The 13,562-nt window shown below is 40.5% G+C and overlaps 1 protein-coding gene across 1 annotated transcript in view; it reads left to right on the top strand.

Annotated features, from left to right (window-relative positions):
- The window catches only part of CACNA1C (calcium voltage-gated channel subunit alpha1 C), a gene marked incomplete at its 5' end in the record, with an annotated part of 472,020 nt that overhangs the window by 55,504 nt on the left and 402,954 nt on the right, over positions 1-13,562 (top strand). The window lies entirely within an intron of this gene.

The raw sequence follows: 13,562 nt of genomic DNA, 5'->3' as shown, positions 1-13,562 counted from the left end.
TAAAAGTTGGTAGTTGTGGGTAAGTTAATGTACATGGTGCTATTTAGAGTATCATAAGCAAAAACACAAGTCCCTGCCCCAAGAAGCTTACAGTGTAATTTCAACAAAGACAACAGAGGGAGTCAGAGGGAGAAAAAGCAGACTGAGTTAAATGTAACACGGGAACATGCCTTTTGCCAGGCAGTAATGCATTTGATACATATTTTTCCAGCCCTGACAAATGGTCTGTCTGTCTGTGTGGAATTGCATTGACTTATTCATTCTTAAGATTTGTACACTTGTCAAAGTTTTGTGGCATCCATCCTGTTGTAATTTAGCCTTGCCCTCAGATCTGTTGCCTTGTTATAGCAGAGAGAGGCTGCAGTTGCTTTCTACTAGAGCTCTAGTTAGCTGAGTATCAAAGTGATTAGTTTGTTTTTGGAAAACATTGGATGAGACGGTGGGTTGAGATAGAAAAGGCTGCTTCAGAAAACAGCACATCCTGCAGAGATGGAAATCGGATGCACTTAGAAAAGAGAGCCATTTTATTGGAGAAAATTGCCTCCAGCCATTACGAAATGCAGCAAGTTGTGCTTGCTACAACAACCAAGGGGCAAAATAGTATGGCTCCAATCCAGATCTGTAGATTTATGCATGTAAAGGGACTTTTTCATTTCTCTTCTAAACAGCAGCAACCCTGTTTTGTGTCTCACAGTATCACAAGTGCTTTTTAAGGGGTTGCTTGCAGTACAGGACAGAAAAGAATGGGAAAAACCTGCTGTGCACTGGTAAGCCAAACAGAAACTAGCTTAGCATGTTATCTGAACCCGGACTCATGATTAAGTTCTCTTCTTACTTACCACAAGCCAAGGTTTTTCTTGGCAGTCAGAGATGAGTTCAGGATCACATACAAACCACAGTTAAGAAAAACAAACTATGCCTTCATGTTGCATGCAAAACAGGCCTATGACACTAACAGAGCTACCACTGCATCAGAATAACAATGCAGTTTTTTAAAAATGAGATTTTTAAAGTATGAGTGCTCCCGCATTTCTATCCAAAGAACAATCTTTCCAGATGAAGAAGTTTCTTGTACAGTTCACTTCCCTGCTTTTGAAAGCAATGCTCTTAAATTTGTAAAGCTCCTCAGCAAGGCATTCTTCCCCTATCATCTACAATCCTTTACTGTGGGTCATTTGGTATAGCTCTGAGAGAGTCTTGTAGAAGGACTCAGAACCATCCCCTGTTTGAAGATGCTCTTTAGCTAAGTCCTAATTAGCACGAATCATTTCTTGTCTTGATATCTTCTATAGCCAATTGGGTGGGTGGTGGGTTGTTGGGGGTTTTTTGAGAAGAGGGAGAGGAAGGTAGAGTTGGTCCAGCTCTGGAAAACCAGATTTGTCCAGCTGCTCAGGGGAAGCCTTCACTTGGGTAACAATAACAAGTCTGGCTTCACATTCACTTTGTAATCTAATTCTGAAAGGAGGAAAAAGGAGTTGCCATAGCAACTTCTACCGTCCTGATTTCCAGAGACATGGAGAACCTTCTTCAAGAAGCGCATTATCCAATATATGATGTGTAATGCTTTTTTCTTTTCTTTTAAGGTTTGAAGGAGAAAAATATGTGTTTATAAGCTGATAACATGCCTCTTGGATTCTGAAACTCAGCCAGCAGAATGTGGAATAAAAAATTGTGCAGGATTTTAAAATAATGAGAGCCACTGTAGGGTAATATTGCAGAGCCAGTGTGGTACAGCAAGGGTACAGACTTAGAACTTGGGAGACATGGGTTCAATCCTCTGTTTAGCTATGGCCTATGGCTAGTCACTATCTCTTAGCCTTCAACCAAAAAGATCAAGGGGCTGAAGCAAAATGGTACCTGCTGGTTATCGCTAAGAATTTATTTGCACAGAAAGCTGCTGTTAAAATGAGTCAGATCTTTGGCCCATGTAGCTCAGTACACTGGCTGGAAGCAGCTCTCCTGAATTTCTGAAAGGGATATTTCCCCGACATTACTGCAGATCCTGAGGATTGAATCTGGCCTGAAGATGCATTCCATGTGTTCTGTCACTGAGCTTCAGCTCCACTGAATCAGGCACATCAGCCAAAACATTTTCCCTAGTACTAACTTGGAAATCAAGAATTGTTTATCCATTGCCTCAATTTCAGCTGTGTTTCTTAAAAAACTTACAGGAGTCTCAGTGCCATAAGTGAAATTACTCTGAAGCAACTTATTTATGGCTTATGGCCTTTGATGGCAATCATGCTGTCCTGCGAGGTTATCCATTAACTTCAGTAAGGGCAAGGTCAATCCCTTCTTGTCCTTTTGTAACAGAAATTTGAAAGCAGCCGTTTCTGCCGTCTTTATATCTGTTTCATCCCCACTAAAAACCTATTATGCACACAAATGGAAGGGGATTTTATTAAACGCAGAGCCATTTTGGAACTAATGAACTCCACTGAGGCTTTGGCGAAATTGCAGAAATGAAGAAAGCTTGCACACATGTGTGTGACCTTGTGCAAAGAACAGTGATGCACATTCTCTTGATGTAGCTGGGAAAATTGGAGCTAGTTTGAAGGGAATTGAAGCCAGCCTTGCAAGAGAGGGCCATAATTGATATGGAGTCTTTCTACTTGTTTTCCCTGCAATTATGTGTTAAAAACAGAGATAATGTGCCTCCACAATAATGGAACTATAGCAGCCTAAGATAGGAAGTTGAGAGGGAAATGCTTCTGTCTCGTCTGAGTGACATTCACAAAATGGCTTGAGCCTGGTCAGTGTCACACCATGTTGATAACATAATGAGGTTAGGACACATCTTGAAGCATACTGTTAGGTTGATTGTTTATGCCTTTTGAGGCAGGAGGGAAATTCCTACTGCTGTTTGAATAGCTCGACCTTCCTTTCCTTGCCGTAGCAATAGCAGAAAAACCATCTGTTTGCAAAACTTGAATTTAAAATGTCATATTCTGCATTCACATTTGTATATCTTTACAGGTGGATGAGAGTTACTTCTTTTCATTCATTCTCTGAAAATTGAACTGTGCTTTCTGAAGCAAGGAAGATGGAATTGTTATGTCTCTGTGAAAGACTGTGCTTACTTGCTTCCCATCTCTGGATGCCTATGAGAGAGAGAGCATAACTGTCTGTCTGGCTTGGTAACTAGTGATTAGTTTTGTGGCCAGCTGAAAAGGTGCCTGGTCCACATTGGCAATGAAGGAGTGGATTTTGGTGTTACATTAGTGCTGTAGAATAATATAAAGCAAAATCTATGAACTGGCAAAGACATGGCATTTAATTCAGAATTTATAACAAACATGATTACATTACATCTTACTCAGCATTTTCATCATCTTAACTTCCCTGCCCCATTATTTTGCAAACTGCTTTATCTATGTTACAAGCCAAACATAGATGTAGAAGATTTAATGGTGATGAGTTATTCAGAGGGACTCTTTTAATGTAGTCTTAAAGCCTAAATAATTATAGTAAACCAACAGTTATGCCACATGCATATATTAGCAAGGACTGAGGAACTGGTTCAGCAAAGTGAATATCTTAGCCATTGGCCACTTGGGAATAGAAAGGTTGTTTAAAATATATATTATAATAAATATACCCTGAGAGTGTTTGGGAAAGAACTAGGCACTGTGAATTTCTGGAAATTGATCTGGTCCTGCAGTCTTGGGATATATATGCATTGCCTTAATTTCACATGATCTGGCACTCTGGATAAGCGTGACAGAGCACTGCCCTCCATCTTGTTACTGGTCCTGGTTTGCTTTCTCTCTTCTGGGTGTTGTCTGCTGTTATTGATTAAAACAGCAAGAACAAAACAGTGCAATTTTTAAAACATAATTCTGTCAAAGGCTGCGACTGTGGAAGCTTTTATTATCCTTCATCTCTTTCCCACATGCTCCTCCTCACTGGTAAAATCAAGACACATTCCCAGAAAGTAAAGAGCATGAGATTTAAAATAAAAACTAAAAACTGGTGGTGAGATATTCCAGAAAGGTACAAATGGAAAACATACTTGCATGTAAAGACAACATAATCCATAATAGCATTTGTCCTGTCATTACCTTTCAGGATGGAAAGGTAAGGATGGGACAACCAGCTTGAAAGGCTTAGTGTTATGTGATATGCTCAAAAAATGGCATTTGATAGTGCATATAAAGCCAATCCAGGAATTAACAGGAGTAGAAGCAAGTAGATACAAAAGTGACATTGCATTCTTGACCTCAGAGCTTCTTTCTGTGTTGAAGTATAGAGTAAGAATGTTCCACTAGTAGGCAACTTCTTTTCTGCCCAGCCTTGACTTGAGAATCTGAATGATGCTATAAGGGGACATCTAGCAACCAATATATCTAGTGTATTCTTAGGACCAACCCTACATTTGTAAGTTGTTTCATATTGCTTTTCACATTTTATTTTAAATTGTTGTATCTATGTTTCTAGAATTTTAATTTATGTACATGTACATGCTGAGGCTATCCAACTTTGGACTCTGATGCGTTACAACCTGACCCCACACAGCAGGTATACAACTCAAATGTGGTATCTGGGTCACTTCTTGTGGCTGCTGAACTTAATGCTTCTGATTGTAGCTTTCTGTTCCCTCCAACTGCGATGTCAACACCTTTTGCCACATGGACTATATTTGGCATTTGCAAGGTCCAGATGCCTGATTCCTACTGTGTGCGTTTTCCAACTACAGCATTTCTGTGATTCCCCAGTTAGTTGTGTTGGCACCTCTGCAGCTGCTTTTTGATCTGCCTTGTTAAACTTGCACTGATGGAAAACGTTGGGATTTTGGAAGATTTCCTGCCTGGCTGCCACTAGCTCAGTGGCTGCAAGGCTTGCATGCAGGAGGGTGGAGGGAGCTGAAGTGGAGACCATCTGTGTGTGATAGTCTTTATCTGATGTGCCAAAATTGCAATCCTGCTTTTTTTTAACTGTTACTTTGCCTAATGAAAGCTTGGCGGGTTTGTAGTTACAGCACTTTCAGACCTGATACTGTACAATGAGAGGTGCATTTCAACTTAGCTTTTGTAGTCACATTATAAGATCTTAAGTCATTTTATTTATAGGATTAAATATTACATGTTGGATTTTTCAGCTGTTACGATAATAAGCAATAAGTCATTGCAATTTATCGGGAATGAATCATGTTGTGCAAAACGACTTGTAAAAGGTGCAACATTTTCTTTTATGCACCATTTGTTACTTGACACCATTCTGCCCCCAATTACCTTTATGTTATATTTTATTTTTCTTATATGTTCTTTGTCTTTTCCTATTTCTGTCTTTGTACATTTCAGCCTGCAGACAAATTGGTCTGTACCCTGCATGTTTGCAGGGCACAGATAGTCTCTGTCCATGCAATGTGGGGTATAGTATACTGTGGACAGGCATACTAGACAATGTATAGGCTTTGTGCACAAGATGCAATCAATGCATAGTGTTTGAATAAGCACAATACATAATTGTGGTATTCTCCACAAGACCACAACCCTCAGGATGTTCTCAGCCCTCTCCTACACCTGTGTGCAGGGCTTGGACCCAACTCACAGTGCTGACCCACCCATGAGGCAAGATGAGCCGACCACCTGAGGCACTAGGTTCCACAGGGGCAGCAGATCCTGCCTCCAAGGAATGCATCATCCATTGCTACCATGGTGGGGGCTGCCCTCTGCATCGTGGGCTCTGTATCCACCTGGCATGATTCAGAGCAGCCTGGTTTTACCCCTGCGACGACCTTTGATTTACACTTCAACTGTCTAATGAGGTTCATTTGATTCCCCCTCCCTTGTTCCTGATTTGGACCTTTATTCCTCCCTTGTTCCTGATGTAGAACTTCACTCACCCCTTCTTTCCCAGCAGGGAGAGGGGCATTTTGTGGTTCGCCTCAGGTGCTAAAATGTTTTGGGTCACCCCTGCTAACTCATCATCAAGGAGCACAGCCTTTTCTTCCCTCCTCAGTCTTACAAACAGATTAACCATTATCTGAACCACCTTTTCAGATTTCTTTCTACTTTCCTTCATCTTTTTTTCTTCTCTCTTCCACTGTTGCTTATAAAGCAGAAACACGCTTGCTTTTGTACATCTGAGCATGATGTCATAGCAGCCGGCATGGGCATGGAGGCAAATTGCCTCAGTGTCCCTTCCAGCCTCATCTCAGTAATAATATATATATATTATATCACTGTAGCACTAACATTTAAAATATGTCAAAGAACGTTCAGTGAACATAAAGCTTACCAAAGGCTTGTTAATATTCCCAAGTAGCTTTAAAGCCTCACACCATACACCTTTTATACTCAAAAGGCCAGAAACTGGCTTTCAGTCCTGGCAGTTTTTGCTCCCATATGAAGTATCCAAAGGGTGGTGCATAACAAATGAAAGCAGGCATCTACTGATGACAAACAGAGTTTCTCTCTTTCCCCTTTTTATAGTGACCTCTTATGTGCATAGCCATCAGGACTGGAAGAAAATATTGAGTGGACATGTGAAAAAAATACTAGAAAATGCTCTATGAAAAAGGAAACTCAGTGGATAAATTCTGTTTTTATGCTTACAGTTTAAAAACCATAGTTGTCTGACTAAAAATTGGTCCTAGTCTCATGGCAAGTTCAATGTGCATTATAACTGCTACATGACCAGGCAATCATCTGATTGCTCTACTGCATTGCCAGATTGATTTTCAACCCACAATGAAGTGTTGTACACAAGGTCTGAAAATCAATTTTGATGTATAGTATACAGAACAGGCAACTGCTTGGTTGTGATGCAGTTCATATTGAATTCAGTGAATAAGACTAGTGCAGTTTTCAGACTTGTGAATAGATCTTCTTACTCAGGAATTTATTTATTTTTTACTTGGAGTGGCTGGAGAGCTATGATAATTTGAGCAGCTACTAAAGGCTACAGAGCTAGAAAGGAATAGTTACAGACCTGTCCAGCAGTATCCACACTGTAGGACTGAGGGGTTTGGGTTATTTTGGCATAGTGTGAAAGAGAGAGGAAAAAAGCAATGGAGGCTACTCCATTATGGTGAGTGGAGCACTGCCTTTCCAATCTCACACTGCCCTCAGCCAGACTCCACCTGCCTGCCTTCTTACTTACAACCAGTCAGAGGAGTGGCAGTGGCTGTCAGATTCCTCCTCCTTGATCTCAGTGTCGCCCTCAGTGGGGAGGAGGATGGGAACAAAATTAGAATTAGTTGACTCTGTAAAACAAGAAAATCCTTAATAAAATATTTTTAAAAAAGAATTAGTTGACTCTGGTTTCATTTACTTGAATTCCCTGCCTTCCATTTTTCCAGTCCCAATGGGCATCAACTACCACTGGGATCAAGTACTTGGTGATTGCCTAGTTGGGGTATTCCTTGGTTATCAGTCTTCATTGCAGATCAGTGGGTAAAATACTCTTAAGATGCATACCCAAGTTCACCAGATGGATTAGTTCATTCTGCTAGCACATTTGCAAAGCAAAGCAGGGTCTGGCATGGTTTCAAATTGGATGGGGGAACCATGTGTTGAGATTCCTGCATGACAGGGGTTGGACTAGATGACTCAGGGTTCCTTCCAACCTTCCAACTCTACAATTCTATGTTTCTATAATACCCTTCACCAACTTTGCTGTGCTTGCAAAGCTTAGCACTTCCACCTTCTTCCAATGAACATTTATGGCTGAAGTGGGGATCCTAATCTTCATTGCGATCATAAAGAAAGGAAGTAGTTTTTCTGAATTCAGTAACACTAAGTAGAATTATAAGGTTTTGAGTATAGGACTTGGAAAAGTGGCACATCCTTACCCTCTCAAACCCACCATGGGGTAGTTACATGCCCAGTTCTTTGAGAAAAATGTATTTCCTTATGGATAAAGGTAAAGGTAACCCTGACTGTTAGGTCCAGTTGCGGACAACTCTGGGGTTGCACGCTCATCTTGCTCTATAAGCCGAGGGAGCCGGCGTTTGTCCGCAGACAGCATGACTAAGCCGCTTCTGGTGAACCGGAGCAGCGCATGGAAACGCCATTTACCTTCCCTCTGGAGCGGTACCTATTTATCTACTTGCACTTGACGTGCTTTTGAACTGCTAGATGGGCAGGAGCTGGGACCGAACAACGGGAGCTCACCCCGTTTCGGGGATTCAAACTGCTGACCTTCTGATCGGCAAGCCCCAGGCTCTGTGGTTTAGACCACAGCACCACCCATGTCCCTTCCTTATGGATACCTTATTCTAAAAAGCAGCTCTTGACCTCATCATAGCTACAGCCTAGGAAAGCAGTCCTGTTTTAAGAAAGCAGCAAGTCATGCTCAACCATTCTAGGAGATGCCAGGGATTGAATCTGGAACCTTTTGCATGCACAGAATATGCTTAGCGTTGAGTGACACTTGTTCCTTAATTCAAACAACTGATTTGTAAAATATCAAGTGCCTTATTAACGGCATATGTTAAAGATTGAACCTTGGAACAAAATACAATAGTTTATGGTAGAATAGCCTTTGACAGCTGTGGAAATACAGCAGCAGTTGCACTAGGGTAAATTCACTGTGCACTGACAATTCCTTTTAGAAATGTTTACCTTTTACTTTTGGATGAAAATGTTGCCTTGAAAAGGGATACCACAGAGCTATTGAAGCCACTTGCATGGAAGGAGTGTTTGCCGTTTGCATTCAGGCTGCCATGGCTGAAAAGCAACCCATGTTTCTTTATCTGCTCTATTCATATTATTACAAGCCCTTCTTGGAACCAGGTGGAGATGACATTGTCAGGTCGTGGTGTGAATTTGGAAGAGCATGTTTCAGTCAGTGGGTGGGTTTTATTGTGGCTGATCCTCTACCAATCCCCCACCAGCACTCAAACCTGAGCTAACATGGTTGTCTGACCATGACCATTATTGTGTGCGGGATGCAAAGAGGGGTTTTGTTGAACAAATTCTTGTAGTATCATGAAACCCGTTCTTAAAGGAATAACCATTCCAGGAATGGATACTAAATCAATGGGTCTTTCCAGTGCTAGATGCTCTAAATCATATTACCACCCACCCACAATATGCACATTAATTTTTTCATTGTGCGTAGATTGGTATATTTGTTTATTAGTATTAATTTAATATACTGATCACCTATTTACAGGGGAAACCACTATACACAAGGTATAATGTAGTATACTATAGTACTGTTTATTGTATTTGTTTAACTTTTAAATTGTGAATTATCCAGGGGACGTGATTGATGGGTGATATGGAAATGCCTAAATAAATGAATAAATTCACAATAACAAATGTATGCAAAGAAAATAGAAAAATGGATGCAAGATTTAAACCATTGCATAACATGAGCAAAGCAGCAAACAGCAACAGCAATAAAAAAATAAAATAATCCAGATGGTAGGAAAACTTGAAGAAAAACAATAGGAGAATTGAGATCTTCCTTTCCTGACTTCCTTGGGCAAGGCATTCCAAAGTCTGCCACCACAAAAAAATCTATGTATAGTTATTTAACCTTTCCCACATGCTCTGAGTAGATTACAGCAATTACATCTAAAAGAAAGATGATTGGTGGATTTTATTGTGGCTGATTAGTGTCACCGAAAGGACCATAATCTAATCAACATAATGAGTGATATTCAGCATTAGTCATACTCATTGTAGATCCATTGAAGTCAATAGACTTATGTTCATCGGTTTTAATGGATTTACTTTGAGTATGAATGTTGGCTATCCCCTACAGAATATAAAAAAAACTTGGGGAAACATAAAAGGAGAAAGAAATTGTGTGAAGAAGTACTGTTTTTGTCCTTAATTTTATTTATGATTACATTTATATCCTCAAAGGAGCTTAAGGTACTATACACAATTTCCCCCTCCCCATTTTGTCCTTGCAACAACCCTGTTGGAGTACACTGGGGTGAGAGACCATAACTAGCCCAAAGTCTCCCAATAAGCACCATGGCTGTGTAGGGACCCTGTTCTCCAAGGTCCTAATCCAACACTTGAAGTCTAAACCACACTGGTTCTAAATGCAGTCATCTAAATATGGTCAAATCCAGAATGTTTCTGTTTCCCATGGATGCATGAATTTCCACGTACACAGAAAACTGAAGTGTGAGGGAGGCAAACTTTTTAGCCTAGTTGGAGCTGAGTGATGTGTGACTGTTGATTGTAATATCTCAGCTCCAGATCTCGGAGTCTAAAAATTCTTGGGATGTTGTCTTGTTTGCTGCCATTGGTCAGAAAATGACTCCTGTGAGTCACACACACACAGAGTAAAAGTATTTTGAGGCAATCTAATCTCTTTCCTTCCATCACCAGACCACAGATCTAAGGTAGACGGATAAATTCTAGCTCAGGAAAGCACCACTTGTCACAAAGTGAGTCTGAAAGCTGGGCTAGATGCCAGGAACTCAGGGACAGTTTTTGCATTGAGGGCTGCCTCAAGATTTATGCTTGTCTTTTGCTTTCATCTTAATGAGTGCCAAGAAATAAAAATGGAAAACAAAAATGAAGTGAAATATCCTTATAGGGACATTTGAGTTAAAAAAAAAAATCTGTTCACCATCATATATATATATATTCTCCTTGGTAAGAATAAACAAATAAGGGATTCTAGCCTTTTCTCAATACTATGTCCCTGTATGCAAGAAAGATAGCTAAGTGGTCTTAATTTGGTGAAACAATTTATATCCTGCCCTCCTGTTAAGGAGTCCAGGAAAATATTTCAGCCTAAGAGTAGCCCTATGAAGTAGAGACTTGCCCACGGCCACCCCTTGAGTTTCATGGTTGAGTAAGGATATCTGTGCCTACACTGGCTTTCTTTTAAAAGGCTAGATAAATGCTCTCACTCAGGAAAAGTCCAACAAGGGAGCGATCAGCCTCTCTAAAGCATTAAAAATATATGAAACTAAGATATTTTAAAATGGACCAGGGGAGACATGTGCAAGGTCAGTTCGTCATCACCATTTATCTCAGTCACAGTCAGTATCCAACAGCTGCCTGTGACCACTTGTACAAAACACTTTCCATGTAAAGAAAAACCCATCAGTAAAGGCTATGGTGTCTTGGAGATGAATGCTAGTTTATCAAATGCACAGTGCTTAGAATGCTTGGAAAATGCAACTCTTGCAATGGAAGTGCCATCTTGCAGGAAACATGGGTTACCGGTAGCAAATAAGGAGTAGTAACAAACCTAAATGTGGCTTACCTGTAGCAAATATTTTGCAACAAACAAAAACTACAGCTCCAGTCATAAGGGAAAACATTTAATATTTTAGAGATACCCTGAGCATAACATTACCCATGAGAATTAACAACAACAATAACAGTAATGTATCAGAATTTATCTGAGGAAACATGTTACAGTATATTCCTTTAAAATGTTTTCATTTTAAAACACAGTTAATTCTAAATGGAGATAGATTCTGTGATGGAATACCCTTAATTCATGTGTAAGAAGAATGCCTGTTCTTTTCAGAGTTCCCATCCAGCACTTGCCACTTGCCACTTGAAAGGTCAGACCTCCCAAGTGTTTAGAGTTTAGTTGGCTCCAGTCTATCTTGGGAGATGTTCAAGTCCTTTTCATATACATGCACAGTAGTGGTCCCAAATTTGCACAAATATGTAATGAGTCACTTCAAAATAAAATGCATTGAGCAGGGCCAGCTCCAGGTTTCTGGGGACCCTTGGGAACAGGGTATCAGACCCCTCCTTTTCCTTCTCAAGCCACAACCCTTCCTCCTGGCCCCACATATTTAAACTAAAACAAATGTTACTATTTCCTTCATTGGCTTTTCACCCTCTCTCTGTGATCCTAGACACAGCCTATGTTCTGTATAGGGATTTGCAGGGGTAAAGCAGACATTAGGAATATAGGCATTCTTTATAGGGATTTGGATATAGGCATTCTTTATAGGGAATATAGGCATTCTTTATAGGGATTTGCAGGGGTAAAGCAGACATTAGGAATATAGGAATCAGGAACATAGGAAGCTGTCTTATGTAGCGTCAGGCATGTGGTCCATCTAGCTCCGTATTGACCACACGGGCTAGGAGCAACTCTCTATGGTTTCAGGTAGGGGTCTTTTCCAGCTCTCCTACCTGAAGATGTTGGGAATTAAACTTGAGATCTTCTGCCTGCAAAGCAGATGCTCTATAACTGAGTTACATATAGAATTGCACTGCCAGAGGTAGAATGTAAGAGACATAGAACTTAGAGGTAAACAGAGCATGTCCAATGGCAGAGTATCAGCTTTGCATGGAAAAGGTCACAGGCCAATCCTTGGCTTTTCCAAGTAGAACTGGGAATATTTTGTGTTTCAAACCCTGGAGAGCTCCTGTCAGTCAGTGTAGACAGTGCTGACCTAGATCAGGCATGTCCAACAGGTAGATCGTGATCTACTGGTAGATCGTGGGGTATTCCTGGTAGATCCTGGTAGATCTTTGGGGGGAGGGACAACTGTGGCATCCTAAAAAAACTCAACAACTTTGGTTCATCCAACAACAAGGGTAGATCACTGCCAGTTTTTTAATACTGTGAGTAGATCGCAGTCTGTTGGAAGTTGGGCGTCCATGACCTAGATGAATCCAAAGTCTGACTGTGTAAGAAGTACCCATTTGCTACTGTAAAAGGTGTACCCACTGAATACCTATTTAAGCTGTAATTATCACTAACTGTATTATCTGTATCTCATTGCCATTCAACTCCTACTTTAAAATTTTCTCCTTTATATACCCTTTTAAAAAAAGCCGGATCACTATGTCATGCATCTTCTGATCTTCACACATTTTAAAGCAATTTGTTGTGAAAAACTTTATCTTAATTTGAGGTGGGTGGGGGAAAACCAGTATACAAAAGAAGAACAGTACTGAGATTGAACTCTGCTAAGATGCTTTCTAAACACTCCTCAAAAGAGGAGGGGAGTAGATAACCTAAGCAGTGGTTTTAGAAACAGCAAGTTTTTTCTTTCTTCCTACCTGTTTTCTCTCTCACTTTCTCACTCCTGCACTCTTCACAATATATACATATACACATTTGTCCACAGATTAATATTTCCATCCAGGTCTTCTGGAAGTGTGATACTGAAGAGTAAGGACAGCAGGGATAGGGTTTTAAGCCCTTTCCAGCATCTTTTCCAGCTGTGCAATATCCTTTCAATGATGCAGTGACTAGAACTGTAAACAGTATTCTCCCTTTTCAGAGCTGCCCCATACTGGTCAACATCTTCAAGTTATCCACTATGACCCCAAGGTCTTATTCCTGGACACTCACTACCACTTCAGACCCCAGTAGCATATACTGTATATGAAATAAGGATCTTTTGCCCCAATGTGTATCACTTTATACTGAACCAGAATTTTTTTGCTTAATGCTCATTCACCTAGTTTGGAGAGATCCTTTTGGAGCTCCTCACAATCCATCCACCCTGAGCAACCTGACATCATCACTTGGTCACTTCACTGCTCACCCTTAAGTCCTGGTCATTTATGAACAAGTTTAAACACAGGACTAGGGAGCTGCTGTAATGCAGAGTCGACAGCAAAAGGCAGTTTCATATTAAATTTTGCCAAATCCTTCTCATT

Source organism: Podarcis bocagei (assembly GCF_964188305.1).
Source record: "Podarcis bocagei genome assembly, chromosome: 10".
In the NCBI taxonomy this organism is placed as follows: Eukaryota; Metazoa; Chordata; class Lepidosauria; order Squamata; family Lacertidae; genus Podarcis; species Podarcis bocagei.
This window is presented reverse-complemented; position numbering and strand designations above follow the sequence as displayed.